The following is a 16,302-nucleotide window of genomic DNA, read 5'->3' on the forward strand; positions in this document are numbered from 1 at the left end:
GCGGCTCTTCTAAGAATATTGTCCTGACATCAGCAAGCAATTGTGCTTCTGCTATCTCAGCGCCAATTGCAGAAGCACCACTTTGAAATGAAAACAGCGAGAAGTAAATCTAAGACTGCTCTCCTAACTCTACGGGCACTGGTACCTACCTTACCTTAAGATGGTATTTGTCGACAGCAGACTTTTTGCAGACAGGTCTGGCATAGACAATGCTTAACAGACCTATGAGAAACTGTAATTTCTTATCGTTCTCAGCAATAATCTCCTGGTCAGTATCAGTGCTAAAGGGTATGCTTGTACATACAGTATCCACAAAAGAAATGTGGCAACAGTCATAAAGTTACCCAGAACAGAAGAGGAAACAATCTACCTTGTAACAAATGAAATTTCACCACAGTTCATTTCTCATAGATATTCCATTTCCTTAGCTTCAACATTAGAAAGACATCAGGATCAACAGCATCTATCACCTGTGGTAAGACACTTCCATAGGAATGACACCCTGGTAATGACACAGCTGTGTGTGGAATCTATTAGCACCGGCAGTACAGAAACAAAACCAAGGGGAATTAACCCTAAACTGGGAATGGCTCTATGCTTCCCATCGTAATATGAAGGTAATTTGTAACACAGGAAAACCAAATCACTGTGCTCTGCTAATGAACAGCTATACACGCACACCTATGCCAGTAGGGTCTGTCATGTCTAGGAGCGTATCACCCAGTAGTCTACTTTTCCACTGCCATTACTGACACGTAGTATCTGTCACCTTAATTATGCTTCACACATATACCTACTGCAAAGCCTAGTCTGAGACTTACAATTTGTTTCTTCACAGGCTACAGATGGAGACTGTACAAAGCATATTCTACAAAAAGATTGTGGCTGGTGTGCAGGGGAGAGAAAAAAATTACATTTTGCTTCCTGTTACAGTCTGTGTCAGGAGGAACTATCTGGAGGAAGGGATGACAGTAAAACTCACTGAAGTGCAATTAAGAATACCTTCCTTTGGAGATCCTTCTGGAATAGAGGCCAAGCTAGGCTGTACAAGGAAAATCAGTATGCAAGAAACCTGGAACATAAGAGACAGACTACAAACACTCCCGAGAAATGCAAAGGCTACTGCAGGACACCACCCCAAAAGTGCCCCGAAAAGTAATTGCAAGAGCACAACTTCCCTAGGGATCAAAAGTTCTGCAAACATCTAGCCAAGGAGATGGGGGAACTCTTGCAACCCAGAAACAAAATGAAAGCTGATAAGACTGAAAAACAGAGCTGGAGGAATTGGGTTATCCTTTCGTCCTAAGCAAGGACAAGGCAGACTAAGGGTAAATTTTATTTGCCCACAAGCCTTTTATTGAATCTTTCTCATTGAGCACATCTGAGTTTTCTCTGTTGAAGAATTCGCCTGTTGCCATGTATCACTTTGGTGTTCTAATAAAATGTAGTTTTAAATGCTGAGAACCCTTTTGGACATTCTCACTTCCAAGAAACAGTCGGGTAGCACCACCTCTGTGCTCTGGCTGTCCTGGGTCCTGTCAGAACTGGCATGGTCTGTTCTGAGCCCTGCACAAGCCGCGATGCAGTGAAGGAGACTCAGACTGAGACCATGGGGCTGGGGCTGTGCCTTGGCTCACTCCAAAGCACTCTCATTTTGAACACCTCAGCTCCCATGCTCTGGTACTAATGGAAATTTGCTTGAATGGCACTATGTTGCTTCAACCCTTTTGAAGCATAATCCAGCGCCCACTGAGATGAGATAATTCCCATTGATTTCAATGGACTGTGAATTACATCCTTTATTTCCTTTTTAAAGCTCTTTTTATGTTCTTCCTTTTCTTTATGTCAAGGCTTAAATCTGCATTTTCCCCCAAATCACAAATCCTGCTGCCCATGCACATCCCTCAATTGGATCATGCTTGTTCCAAAAGCAGCGCCTGCAGCCAGCCTCTCAGGACGCACAGCCAGCCTTCAGACCTCCTCCTGCACTGTCTGTGTCATTACTAAAAACTAACATTTCATATTTCAGCTGTAACATACCTAACCAGCTATTTATTATACGTACAGAATAACAAATGTAGCATTCTCTGACTTCTGGTCTACAGCGTGGGCTTTCCTAACAGTAGGACATTTTATTATTCTTTCCAAATGTGAACGCGCCAAAGCTTTTTTCGGATCCTCTCAAGCATGCTAATAGCAAGTGGGCTCAGGATTGAATTCTCAGGAAACATAAGCAGATGTCATGATCGGTAATGTGGGATCAATGCTTGACCCCTTGCCCTTGATTTGATTAAGTAGTATATAGCTGAACAAAAAGAACAGTTTGGTTAAAAAAAAAAATACACACACACACCAATAATACACGTAACAATAAAGGGGCATTTCTCTGTTCCAGGGCATGTTTGGTGGTTCTCATGCTCTGCACTGCCATACCCACGTTGCTTTGATTTCCAGGTTCCTGGGAACATAGGCCCAACAAAAAATGCAATTACATGTCCAGACTTCTGTTCTTTTATCACTAAGTAAAATGTGCACAGAATAAACAGTCTGAAAAAAATGCATCGAAACTGCAAAAATTGACCTTTCCTGAAGTTTGCTCAAAGCCACGCTCAAAGCCAGCACCAACCTCCGCCCATCCCACGTCCTTCTCAGTCTGCTGAGGGCATAGTTCAGTGGCTGCTGACTGGGGGCTCCACGTGGATGAACAGGAGGGAGGTCCGAGCCATTCAGTTCCTCCAGCAGTGCAGTGAGTTACAGAAGTGCTGGAAGTACTTCAGAGGCTGCTCCAACTTGGCCAGGGTTGATGCGGCCCCTTCCTTGCAGGCTGGCTGCTGACACGGGGCAGTTGCTGAGGCACAGACAGCAAAGCTCCCAACAGGCCTGAATGCTCTGGCCACGGAAACAGGCAGGGGAAAACGTGGAATTATGGCAAGTCATGCTCTTCCTTTAGCAAAACACAGCTTTTCACAGGGATCAGCATGGCCTCACAATGGGAAGTACAGCTCAATGTGTATTTTTCTGAGCGCCAGAGTTACCGCACTGTAAAACCTTAAGTTTGGCATATTTCCAACCCAAACCAAAGACTGACATACTTTGGCTCACCCAAACCAATAAATGAACTCAGGTTCAATCAAAATTTGGCTGAAAGCTGTTTTTCATTTTTATTTTTTAAACACAGGTACCACACCACTCCAGGTGTCAGTCCCTAATTGCAAGTGGCCTAATCACTTCAAATCACTCTATGGGCCTGAGCTGCCAAAGAAAACCCTTTCTGAGCAACACTCTCATCTTTCAGCACAAGTAGCATGTATTTGCAACATCCCAGGGTCCCTAAAGTCCACAATACTGTAAAAATCCAAAAATGTTAGCAAAGCTTACAGGCAAAGAAAAAACAGTTTTCAAAATGGAATGCATGACCCCAAATGAATTCAATGCCATTTAAAGAAAGAAAAGAAAACAAACCTATACTTCTATTTTTCAACTGCAATAAAAAGAACTAAGACTGTTACAAGACTTGCACTTAACCTCCAGAGTTACACAAATCTCATTGCATGTCTGCTCACCTACAGGAGAGCACGAGTTCAGAACTGCCACCATCATTTGCTTTCCTCCTGTCAAATTGATGCAAGCCTCTTTCATCTGCCTTTCAAGTGCCATCATCTGAGTGCATTGAATCAATTTCAACTAGTAAACTGCATTATGTGTTCAGACCCAGCCATACTCTGGTTTTGTTTTCTGCATTCTTCTAAACCCACACACCGTATTTAAGCAATAAGCTACAACAGGCAGCGGTAAATGAGTGATTACTGCACTCCTCAGGCGTTGTTATGCAGTATGAAGCTGGAGGCCAAGGTACTCTACCAATCCTGTAGAAATGTACAGCGGGATGTCTTCTACTGAAACAGAATTTATAATCATAAACATAGGAAGCAAGAGAAATTTGATAACGTCACTGTCAGCTAGTCTGAAATGCTATATAGAAATAACCCCAAAATACAAAATGACACAATTATGAGATTTGGATCATCATACAAAATTTGTCAGAACTTGAACCACTTTATTAATATATGGTGATGCAGTCACCCATTACCCCCATTGACAGAAAGATCACCAAACCATTCTGCGAAGGAGAAACAGGTCACAGGTGAGGGGAAAAAAAAAAAAAAAAAGAGACCATCTTCTAGAATAAGACATTGACCACCAGGATATATTAGACTCCTTCCTCCTTTAGACTTCTCCTCTACTCATCACAGTTCTCTATCAACAATAGACATACAAAACCATCAGTCTTCAGCCAGGATTCTGTCTGGCTTGTCGTCACCGGTGACAGCACTGCTGCTTTCAGAGAACCCCGGCCTCTTAGCACACAACTCAGGCCTCTTGGCAGGAAGCTGCTTGCAACAGCTTTAATGGTCTTCTGCATCACATGAAGTAGACTAACCAAAACAGTTCTTCCCATTTGCCTTCCAATTCTAAAGATGGCCCCCTTGTGCAACTTATATTATTAATGCAATGGAAGTCAAATTAATAAACGTTTTACAGTGTTAGCTAAGACTAGCCGAACCAGGATGACAGTTAAAGCATCCTACATACATATGAATAACTCACTAATCCGAGTACCTTCTAATCAAACAGAATTCAGTGAAAGAATGACTAATTTTCTCAGTTGATTGTCCAACCATTGTATTTGTAGCTATCGCTACTGACAGCCCTGTTCCAGGGTGAGAATCTTCTGCAGCGGTGCTGAAGGCACAGCCCCAACCTACAGGTGGTCCCACGAAGCCAGGATGCACCTGACGTACCATCAGGGCCCCTGGTCTACCTGATCTGGAGATGTGCCCAAACAATGCTGTTGATTGTTTTGGCAGCTCAGGAGAGAGAGATTCTGTTTAATTTAATGGAGCTCAACAACAAAGTGGACTTCACCCCAGTAAATAATTTTCAAAGTTGAGGCACATTTTATCATTGTTATTTCTTTTAATGGTCTTCTGGTGGAAGATAAAGATTCTGTATCTCTTCTTATACTAAGCTACCAATCTGTTTCCCAGCTTAGCTTTAGCTCCTGCCAATAAGTAAAGGTTGAACAGATGTTAATTTTCCTAAGTCCAAATTAGAACAGACAGTAATACAAGCACCTTGTCCTCATTCCCCTTCTCCCCCAAGATTACTAATAAAGAGTCAATTTTTTGGCTACTGATTGTACCATGTGCTCTAATTACTTATTTAAATGATGGCAAAAACATTAAACAAGTATTAAACAGTATTTCAATCAGTGCTCTTTGAAGAGGGAAAGACAAGCATTGGAGACATTTATTAATCACTAAATTAGTCTTAAAATTAGCATGACTTTTGAGAATTTTCATTTTGCAAAAACATCATCCTGGGTTAAAATAAAAGCTCAGAACAGCTTTCAGAGCAGAGAGCTCTGAACAGGTCAGTTTGCATCGCCTACAGCCCAGAGGACTTCTAAGGGGAATGCTAATGTGAGAAGCTTTGCCTATAATGAACCAACAAAACCACCGATCTGCCTGCCCCATGGGCTTACATGTAAGTACACATTCAAGCATCCAAAATAAACTGTTATATTTCTGTTTGAAAAGTTGTAGTGAAATACATGAGTGTCACACCGCTTGCCTACATCAAACACATGGATGTCACAGGATGAAAGGCTCAGCCCAAACAGCCACAGTAACGCAGCCCAGCTGCACAGGTGGGTGTTTGCAGGACCTTGCCAGGGGGACCTCCATCTCGTGCGCATACCGACTGCTTGGGTCTGCTCCTTCTGCAAGTTGCCCTCCACAGAGGACACACATAGATGTGTTATCATGTGCTAATAACCGTGCTGACAACCCATGAATTACTCCTGAAACTGTACTCATCAGAACACCAGCAAATGAAAACACCCTCCCTTTGCTTGGTGCCCTGCGGAGTCCTACCCTTACTGTCACTGCTGCTCCCCAAGTCACAGGGAGAAAGTCAGCTGCCAGTCAGCACAGGGCAAGGCTAGTGTGGGCGAGTTTCTGCCACGCACGTTCCCATGTGGAGTGCTGAGCCTGGCCCAGAGGGTTTTGGCTTTAACTTAATGCTAAATCCATATTAGAGAATGATTGATTTGTAACATCTTGAGATCTGGCACCTTTGCTTTAAATAATGTATACCTCAGGAGAATACAACATATGCAATAATATGTGCTTTCTAATCTTGTTATCAATTTCCAACACAACAAAGCACACACACTAAGGTGTGTTAGAAACTTCACAGCACATGTACTAATTACTAAACAGCGTCAGTCATTTGTCAGCTAGCAGGTTTTGTTTTCTTATGGGAAGGAAATCTCTGGAATACAGTGAAACACACGTGCTCCCTCCCATTGTTCTCAGCTGACAAAGGTAGATTTGGGTGATTGCTTTTTCCTGTTGCTTCTTAACATTGCAAATCAAACTGCAGTCAGAATAATGAGGTGTCACTGGTTGAAACCATAGCTGGTACTACATATTGTCAAAGATCGTTCACACTAATCAACTAATAATGTCATTGCTTCCCCCACCGTGCTAAATAAGATTCCCCTGGTTGTGCAACACAATTACTATTAATAACCGTAGAAACCTTAGTGTGTTTAAGGGGGCTGTTTCAGAGATTATCTGGAGACTTATTTTAGGATGAACTGGGGAAGACATATCTATCAGATAGAGATTATTCTTTAGTAATTAACCAGACACTGCTCCATGAGTGTAAAGTATTTCACAGCACCATGAAGTATTTTTCTTGTAATGATGCACTTGCATTAAAATGGTACTTTTTAAGCTCACAAGGAATAGCTTAAATGTTTAAAAACTTCAATAAATCACTACATTAACAGTTATTCTTTAGTCTCAGAAAGAAAACATATGAAATAATACTCAAGAAACAATCTGATTAAAAGATTAAGGATTAAAAGAAGGATAATGAATAGAAATTTATTTTATGACAAAAATGCATTGACTGCTCAAGAGAGACATACCTCATGACTATTAATACAGTTGTTTATAAACTATGCCAGCACAAATGCTGAAAATATTCTGTGCTCTCTAAGCCCGGAACTAAGTCACTTTGAAGGTTTTAGAAATTACTTGCTTATTGAGCTGAATTTCACCTAGATGCAGCAACATTTTTACACTGAGATGACAAGTGCGAAGACATAATTGTTGCGACACAAATGTTGCATGGCTTATTTTTGAAAACATTAATCAGAAGGAGAAAAAAAAAGAGCAAGATCTGAAAGAGTAAGGCAAAGTCTCAAGGTTAAATAAAGCTACCCAATATTATATGCATAAGAGAGATGGAAAATTCAAATCTCTGTTACAGACAAAAATATATCCCAATGATTTGACTGACAACTTTATTTCTGAGTTTTGAAATGCAGGATATCTAGGGGCACAATTTTGTCACCCTGTCAAATATATTTGAACTACTGTTACCACCAGATTCCTTTAAAAGACTGACGATAACAACAAAAAAAGGAAACTCACACAAGCCCAGTTCATTATAGTGTACCTCTGTCGCACCCTGATTTATTAGAATAAAACTGCATCACATGACATATATTTGAGAGGATATGGATGACACACTTCAATACAAATAAGACCCATAGCCAACCAAGAAGACATTGGCCCAGATCCTCCAACCAAATGATATTTGATGGGTCCCTTACCAAACTGCAGAGCACCATCATTGCACACGTTACGTTCAAAATTCAACCCTAAACACATGTTTTTCCTCAAAATAAAATGAACAAAATCCATGTACTTTATTCAATCGCATTTCTGTCCTGATACATGAAGGGGAAACAGCTATTTCAGACTGCATTGCAGAGTAACATGGAGAAAAACTCTTCAACACCTGATGAAGCCTATTCCTTTTCAGCAAAATAATTAAAAACTGTGCTTAACTTGAAGCACTTTGCTGAACACAGGGTTTTGCTGAATCAGGCCTTTCACAGATGCAAACTTTTTAACAGCACCAACTGCAATCCTCCAGACTTTTGCAGGCTTATCTGAACTGAAACTGCACTGAATGCCTTCCAAGTTTTGCCCATTACTATTTCCTAATGTTTTGTGTATTGTGCCTCTGACTCCTGGGATCCAGATTTGGAATGCATTTTGAATATTTTAAATCACAAATTTCCCCTTAAAGAAAACAGATGTATGCACATATTCACTTGAGTTCTTTGTAATTTGAAACAGTATCATTTTAAACCAATCTTATTAGATACAGATGAACAAGTTTGTTTTTATCCTGGAGAACTGCTGTTTCTATTATTCTTGTCCTTTGTTTCCAGAAATATTCTTGCATAGCATTTGTTTTCCTGAAGTGAGTAATTACTCTTACTCTGCCATCTTGAGACAGACCCCGAAAACAGGCCTATTGCTGCATCTAAATGAACCTTTTAAACATAAGGCACGCACCGTAAACAATAGACTCCTGAAGGCTGACACTCATTTATGTGTTCTCTGTTTAGATGCGACTACAGCTATCTAATTCCATGATCCCCAACATTTTATGGAATTGCTCCCTTTATTTTTCTTACTCATATTGCCTCCATTGCCAAATTCAGGATGAGCAAAGTCCTTACAAAATGTAGGATGGTTTGAGGTGCTTTGTGCAGTATCCAGCCAGGCCATTTTAACTATAATTTATTTCCACATCTGGAAGACTGGTTGGAAGCATTTTCAGACACTGATGTATTCTCCTTGCATTATCAGGAATCAAGTAAAACATTGGACTAGAATCAGTGATCACCACCAATGCACAGATGAATGCCTATAGCAAACTAAGCCTTCAAACTGCAGAACAATTCTTGCTCATTTTCTTTGGTATCTGTCTGCAGCTAACATCTGTTTCCAGTTATGGCACTAACAAAGGCTTCTCCTCTGACTATTATTAACAGACAAGCTCACAGTGCCACTGGGGTGTACTTCTGTGGAACGGCTGGCAAGGGAAGTCTGACAGGGTTGCTCACAGAAAAGGCAGTTTAAATCGCATCTGCCTGCTTACCCAGCCTGATACCTCTCACAGCTTCTCTTGTTGAATTGAAAGGAAGAGAAGTACACACACTATTGTAGAAAAGTTGGAAAACAGGATCTTCCCACAAAAAGAAAAACTTTATCCTGAGAAAAACAACGCCCCAAAATACTTATAGAACTCATCTATCACAGGATCAAGATTTTGGTTATTCAGACAGCTAGTTCCCAAGGATTTCAACAGTTTCTAAATCCTTGGAGACTTCTGAGACCCTGTGTCCCAGTACTGTCTCAACATCACTAGTCACACGTGCTGTCTGTCTCTTGATATCTAACCACTTGGATCTGCTTTCAGTTAGTTTATTAGCAACCTTCCCTAGAACGCCCTTCCTCAGTAGCTGGCAGTTTAAACACTGGCAAAACCACCAGATATTTTAGTTTCCAATAACTGGCTAATGCAACTAAAGATTTATCTTAGGAGAGACAGGATAACAACACTGCATTTTATTATTATTATTACTTAATCTCCCCATATTATTCAGAGCTAATTATCTACTTCACTGGTATTTTGGGAATGTGGTTTCTCTTATGATCCAAACTGAAAATGGTCTCAAAGCTGAGGAGAAGACAGAGCTCTACATATTCCCCAGGAAGCACGTGCTTCTTTCAGATGCACAGCAACTAACCCACCATGACATGGGATCAAACACAAAGCTTGTGGGAACAAGACTAGATCTGTCTCCTAGTTCTGCTTTAGCTCTGAGAAGATCTAATTCAGTCCTTTTCTTATTAGTGGTGTATACTGAGGAAATAACGCCAGTAACAAGTGTTACCATGATCATAGTAGTAAATTACCTGTGTTTTTGATTGAGAGCTGGGCCAAAGACACGTGCCTGTAAAAAGGCAGCAGGAATCTGCGATCTGAAAAGCACATAACATACCATTTGTTTCCTAATCTTTTGCCCTTTTTCTTAGGTTGATACAGTAAGTTGTCAGCAACACCAATAATGTAGTTTTGTCAACCAAATCGGCTGAATGACTTTTCCTTGTTGTCTGGTTTCCAACATCATTGCAATGCTTGAAAAAATGAATTCTAATGAGGTATCACAATGACAGGACATTAATAGAGGTCTACACCAACAGATTTAGAAAGTGGAGAAGCATGACAAACAGCATACCCTAAAGTTTAGAAAACAAGTGAACCGGGAGTTTTATTTTCATTCTTCAGAGAACATGCATTAGTTGGGCAGCAGATGACATTGGTGAAGTAAAATAAGCACATCTCTATGTACATGGCTGAGTTTTGAGATCATTTTCATGAAAGCACAGCACAGAAGTGTATTTGTATAACAAAACCTTGCAGAAACTAAAAGACATTTAAAGCAATGACATAGACTAATTCTGTGTAATAGTAGGAAAGTTAACAATGCACAAACAAGGCATCTGAGCGGAAGGAGATGCAATTTCCACACAAGGGAATAAAAAGGATGAGAAGAATGGGAAGTGGAAATAGGGTGGCATTAAGCAGAATCTATGTAATTAAAAATGCTAATAGCCTCTTGGAGGCTGTTTCCAAAACAAGCTATTTCCTTTAGACAATCAAAACATCATCAAGTTAACTATGTGCAAAGCCCGATCTCTCCTTATTGCAGAGAACAGATCAGAATGCTTTTGCCTCCGGGATGGGTGGTGGGTTGTTTGTCTCTGCTATTGGTATCACAGTCAATGGTAATCAATTTAGACTTTGACATTGTATCAAATAAATATCTCCCCAGGCTCTTCCTTATTCAGTTTGGTTCAGTGACAATTTTAGGGAAGACCCAATCTTAACTCGCATAAATTAATGTCACAGTTATATACTGGGACTCGATACGGACCTCTCTATACCAATGTAAAATTGATGCCACGTGTCATGGCTTTAATGTCAACATACACTTTTGTTGCTGAGTACAGACACTGGTGTTTGTTTTCTTTCTTTTTTTTTTTTTTAAATCTTATTTTACATGGGTTTTTGTTTCTTTTCTCATGGTGTACAAGTGAATTTTAATTTAGAATAGTCCTGTAGACCCATCAGTCTTTATCGAGGATAAAGCATGCACCAGCTGCAGCTACCATAAAAATACGTTAGGATGGGTCTTTCCATTAGATTAGATATTGGTGAAAATGATGCATCAATAGCACTGTAACCTCAAGGACCTGTTCTAAATCAGATGATGTACTGGGAAGGTGCCAGTATCATCTCTAAATCATATTGCTTCACTTGAACGGACAGCAATGCTGTCTAGAAGTAGAGCCTGAAACTAGATGATTTTGAACTCTAGCATTAAATCAAAGTACTTGGTTTATTTCAGTGATATCTCTTAGGATTATTCTATTCAGCAAAGCACTAACATACTAGGACTAGAAAAATTCAAAATAATTTTTGACTGTTACAGAGATGCCAAACAAAGCTGCACTGCAATTTTGAAAGATTCAAGTAAGTTAATACATGCACATTATACCCAGCACAGTAGAGGTCCGTATTTTAGTGAAAACGGTAAAATTTCTCTATTGTCATCTGATTAAAAAGAAAAAAAAGTGCATCTATTCTCATAATTTCATTCCACCCTCCCCCTCTTCCCTACTGTCACGTCCCAACATCTGTATAACCAATAGCCTTCACACATTCTACCCAAGACTTTGCCCAGTCTATCACTTATTGCTACCTGGGTTCCTCAGGCAGCTGAAGAGCTGCTTCCCTCCCCTCAGAGAAGTTCAATTGTTTTTGCTTTTCTCTCCCTGCTGTTTCCTTCTCAAATAGTTCCCAGGCGCGATTGCACATAGTTCCCCAAATGCATCAAAGTACAACTTTCTGCTCTTTCTTTTCCAATAACATTCGTAAGTGGGGAGCTTTGTTTACTCATGGATATTTTTGCTCCACTTTTTATGCTGCCTAGAAAACTGAAAGATATTATGTAGCCTGCAATACCTTACTGTGATAATCAGGTGGACTTTTTTACATATCTATTGGCATAATGTTAACATGGATAGTCTGGTTTAAATATAGTTGATTCTAAAATGTGATTAAAGGAGACGCCTGGTCTGAAAAAAAAAAAGTGTAATGCATTGAACTCTGAAAAGAAAACATATTTTCCTCAATGAACCTTAAAAAGTAATTATTCATTTAATCAAAGCAGAAAACGGATTAATGGCATTACAAGAACTCATGAGTCTTTGAGATTGAAGTAATGAAATATAAGCAGACCTTTTAAACTCATGGAAATTTGCAGTCATTCACTGCAAAATAAACAATATTATCTAATTTCAGCCCCTTGATTATAAGTTATCTCCATGAATACCTCAACATCCTTCTTTAGGCTGTTCTGTACCTAAATAATTCGAAAGTTCACTCCTCAGCTTTTGAACCACCAGAAAAGTTTTTATTAGGAAAACCTACCCTTGATGAACTTGCTCTCCCCCAGGACTGCACACATTTCCACAAAAATTTCTGTGGGGAAAATAAAGACTGGTGACTATTTTTGCTGGAAAATTGAGAAACATTTTTCATGACACTGACATGACACTAATTTCTTTCAAAATGAGTTTCATGGGAAACCTGGCTTTTGTCCTGATTCAAAATGCAGCATGTTCTGACATTTCCAGAGGCCTGCTGCTACCTAGAAAATGTGTGGCTTTTTGATTCAAGTCATTTTTCCTTAGACAATTAGCAGTAATTTTGGAGAACATGATAAATTTTAGGACCCCCATTTACAGACACAGATCTAGTATACTAGATACCATACAAATGCAGGACGTGAAGTAATCCCTTGCCATGTTTACGTTGCAGAATAACGAATCTCTATTTGACCATATGCTCTGACCTCTGATGGCAATTCTTTATCTGCCAAATTTGCTTTCAGAAACAAGCTTGTACATGGATTTGAATAGTGGTGGTGTTACTCAGAGAGAACCAAAGGCAGCCATAGTTCCGTAGAACACACAACAAAAAATAAAATAGGTAATGAGTTTGCTATAATAGGGACATAATAAAATAATAATCTCACCAAATACAGGATAAAACTGCTAGTAAGAGAGCTTTTAATCTTTATTTGATCTTGTTGGCTCTGATTCAAATTAGGAGCAATTTTGTGGATGTCAGTGGAGTTATTCAGGTATAAATCTGGTCTGAGAGCAGAATCTGGCTTACCATTCAAGCATATTTAATAGAGAGAGAGGGAAAAAATGTCAATAGCTGTTCACAGTGTTCTCATAATTGAATTAATATTGCAATTCACCATACTGAAAATGAAGCCTCTTCAGTTTTTGATACCGAACTAAAACACTGCTTCCTTTCAATACTTAATCTGTGTTATCACAGAAAGAAGCAGATTGCAGTTGATTCTTACAGCTGTAAGGATTCTCTCACAAATCTACAAATGCAGATCTAGTGCCTGATGTACCCCTGTTTGAGCAATCCAGACTGATGAAAAATTCCATATGCTTTGTAAATAAAGACTAGTCACACAAATGGGAGCTGAAGGACTATAGAAGTGATTTACAACTGCCAGAATCAAAGTCTTTGCCATATTCATAGAGCAGTACTCCTGTGACAGAATTTGCTTATGACATTTCCAAGGTTCAGCCAAAGTCCCTTCCATTAGAATCCTATTAAAAGATACTTAAGAATCATCTTTCATATCCCTTTTTGTTTCCATGCACCTATATTCCATACTCTGCTTTCAATTACTCCAATGCCAATCCAAAACTCACCTATCAGAATCTATGGAATAAACCTAGATTTAAAAGAACTGGGAACATTTTTGCCTGTTTGAATTTTAAAGTCTATCCCTTTTACTCCAAAGTTAGGGAAACAGGCCATGCATCACTTTAATATCTTCACTGTCCTATGTGGTTCCTTGTCCTATGTGGAACTTTGAACATAATTAAATCATCTTGACTGTTTTTAATGAGAAAAGAGGCCCATAATACTTTTTTTTTTTTTTCCTCTCAGAGACACAGACTCCATAATATAAATTTCATTAAAGCATTCCAAGAAATTGTAATCTATAGTGTACCCATAGTGCCTAGGAATGTACATGGGTAATGGGTTTTCAAAACTCATACATCACTTTGTGTGGACCATAATCCTTGCATGCATAAGCTTTGCTCTTCAGTCATGAGAACATCTCATTAAAGATCAGTCCCAACTCTCAAAAGTGGAATTTGAATGCATCCTCAGTAAGTTTGCAGATGACACCAAGTCAGGTGGGAGCGTGGTTTGCTTGAGGGTAGGAAGGTTCTATAGCGGGATCCGGAAAGGCTTGCTCAGTGGGCTGTATCCAGTTATATGGCATTCAACAAGGCTAAATGCCAGGTGCTGCACTTGGGCCATAACAACCATAATCATAAATATACAGCACTGTTGACTCTGATGGTTGGACCAGATGATCTTGAAGGTCTTTTCCAACCCTAATGATCCTATGATTTCAACATGGAATATGGTCTAACTTCCTTTCAATTCAGTGACAAAATGTATGAACAGGGTTAAAAATAGGGCCATAAGAAGTCTGAAGAATAATAGCATATATACATGTATATATTTAGTCTAAAAAAAAGAAAGAGGAGAAGCAAAAACTCCATACAGGTTTTTGTTTGTCTTAAGGAATACTTCTTAATGTTTTCCATCATGGTTGTGAATAACAAAGCCTCAGGACAGGAACAACAATTTGAAGACGAATTTGTAACCTTTACCAGTTAGTCACAGCATTGTTTTTATGTATAAATGGTGTCTTGCTTCTCCTTGGACAGCTCAGTCCTGCAAATTCTTATTCATTCAAGCAGATTTCCCCCAAATCCAATTGCATAAAGGATTGCAAGAAGAGGTGAAAGCCTTTAGAGATGAACTAAAGTTTTGACTGAAGCCACTGGTTTAGGGCTTAATCCTGCTAGGTTCAGAGCAATCTGGCTTCCAACCAGCAAAGCATTCAAGCATGTGACTGCTTAAACTTGATGGGACTACTCACGTGCTTAAAGATAAGCTTGAGTTTAAGTGCCTGGCTGTATAAGGCCAGCCTGCTCAGCCAGAATCAAATCTTTAGTCCGTTTGGTCATTGCAGTGCTATTTGCTATTCACATTTTGGGTTCACTGCCTGCAATCCAAAGTTTGATTTCCTCAGCTTTTGGGCTTTCTGTGAAGTACTTTTAGCTGATACTCTAATATCTGCCCAAGGCTCCATAAATCAAAAGCCAAATGCAAACCAAATAAATGGTGAAAATCCTGGAAATTGTGTATCCCATCATGGTTGCCCAGCTTTAACTCTTTTCTTCGCACTCTCTCAGCTCTATATTATCTTCTCTTTTCTGTTACAGTTTCTCCTCTGAAACTCAGAGACGTGATATTCACAGCCAAAGAAACTGCTGTCCAAGTTAGCGTGATAGCTGTAATTACAGCACTTCCATGATCCTTCAGACCTTTCATATAAATCCATTTAGCCACTTGCTAAAGTATATCTCACCAGGGGAAAAACAGGAAGAGTTAAAGAGGAAGGATTCACAGCAGTTGATGCCCTTTTACTATCCTTGATGACTAAAACCACTTCTAAATAACGTCAGCTACAAACGAGCTAGGTTGTTATTTAAAATATAATGTTCAGGTTTCTAGGATACTTAGTTTGTACAGGTTTACTGCCACATTGTCTGCTGGGAGTCCTTTATGTGAGTTTAGTGGCTTTCCCAGACGAAAGCAAGTATAAATAATACTATAAATGTATGTCAAGGCAGTCAATATTATGTTATAATGTTGCATTACTGAACACTGTGTTGTCCTTTAATTAAATGACAAAATGCTGGCAATCTTGTTGAGGGAAAAAAAGAGAAAATATCATTTTAGCTAAAAATTATACTTTGCATTAGCTCAGAAAAAAAATTTGTTCAAAGATTTTTGCAATCTAAAAATCACATTAAGCAAAGATACTGCAGGGATAGGTTGCATGTAATTCAATTTTTTCTTGCATACTAATGTTCATTGAACTTTTGCACTGAACAAACTAATATAGCTTTCTCTTGGAAGACAAAAAAAATAAAAATGTCTGTGATAACAGACACAAAAACAGTAAGTCAAGTAACAAAGCCCATTAGACAAAAACCCTGTTTCCATATTAACACATCTCTCCAAGTTCCTGTTATTTTCTGTGGAGAGATGCATGAATTATGGGAATCAAAATGTCTTCATGCAAGATGCAAACTTAATAATAATTAAGTGTTGTTTTGCTAGAATTTTGGAGTACTCACTTGTGTTTTGATCTCTGACTTAGTTAAAATTCAG

The 16,302-nt window shown here is 39.1% G+C and overlaps 1 long non-coding RNA gene across 1 annotated transcript in view; it reads right to left on the reverse strand.

Moving 5' to 3' along the window:
- Positions 1-1,755: 1,755 nt before the first annotated feature.
- The window catches only part of LOC121076305, a 51,506-nt gene continuing 36,959 nt past the window's right edge, over positions 1,756-16,302 (reverse strand). The window contains exons 2-3 of the long non-coding RNA XR_005823453.1: positions 12,436-12,486; positions 1,756-2,889 (exon numbers count right to left, since the gene is read on the reverse strand). This is a non-coding gene — a long non-coding RNA (uncharacterized LOC121076305). The remainder of the gene's footprint in view (positions 2,890-12,435; positions 12,487-16,302) is intronic.

Source organism: Cygnus olor, chromosome 11 (assembly GCF_009769625.2).
Source record: "Cygnus olor isolate bCygOlo1 chromosome 11, bCygOlo1.pri.v2, whole genome shotgun sequence".
In the NCBI taxonomy this organism is placed as follows: Eukaryota; Metazoa; Chordata; class Aves; order Anseriformes; family Anatidae; genus Cygnus; species Cygnus olor.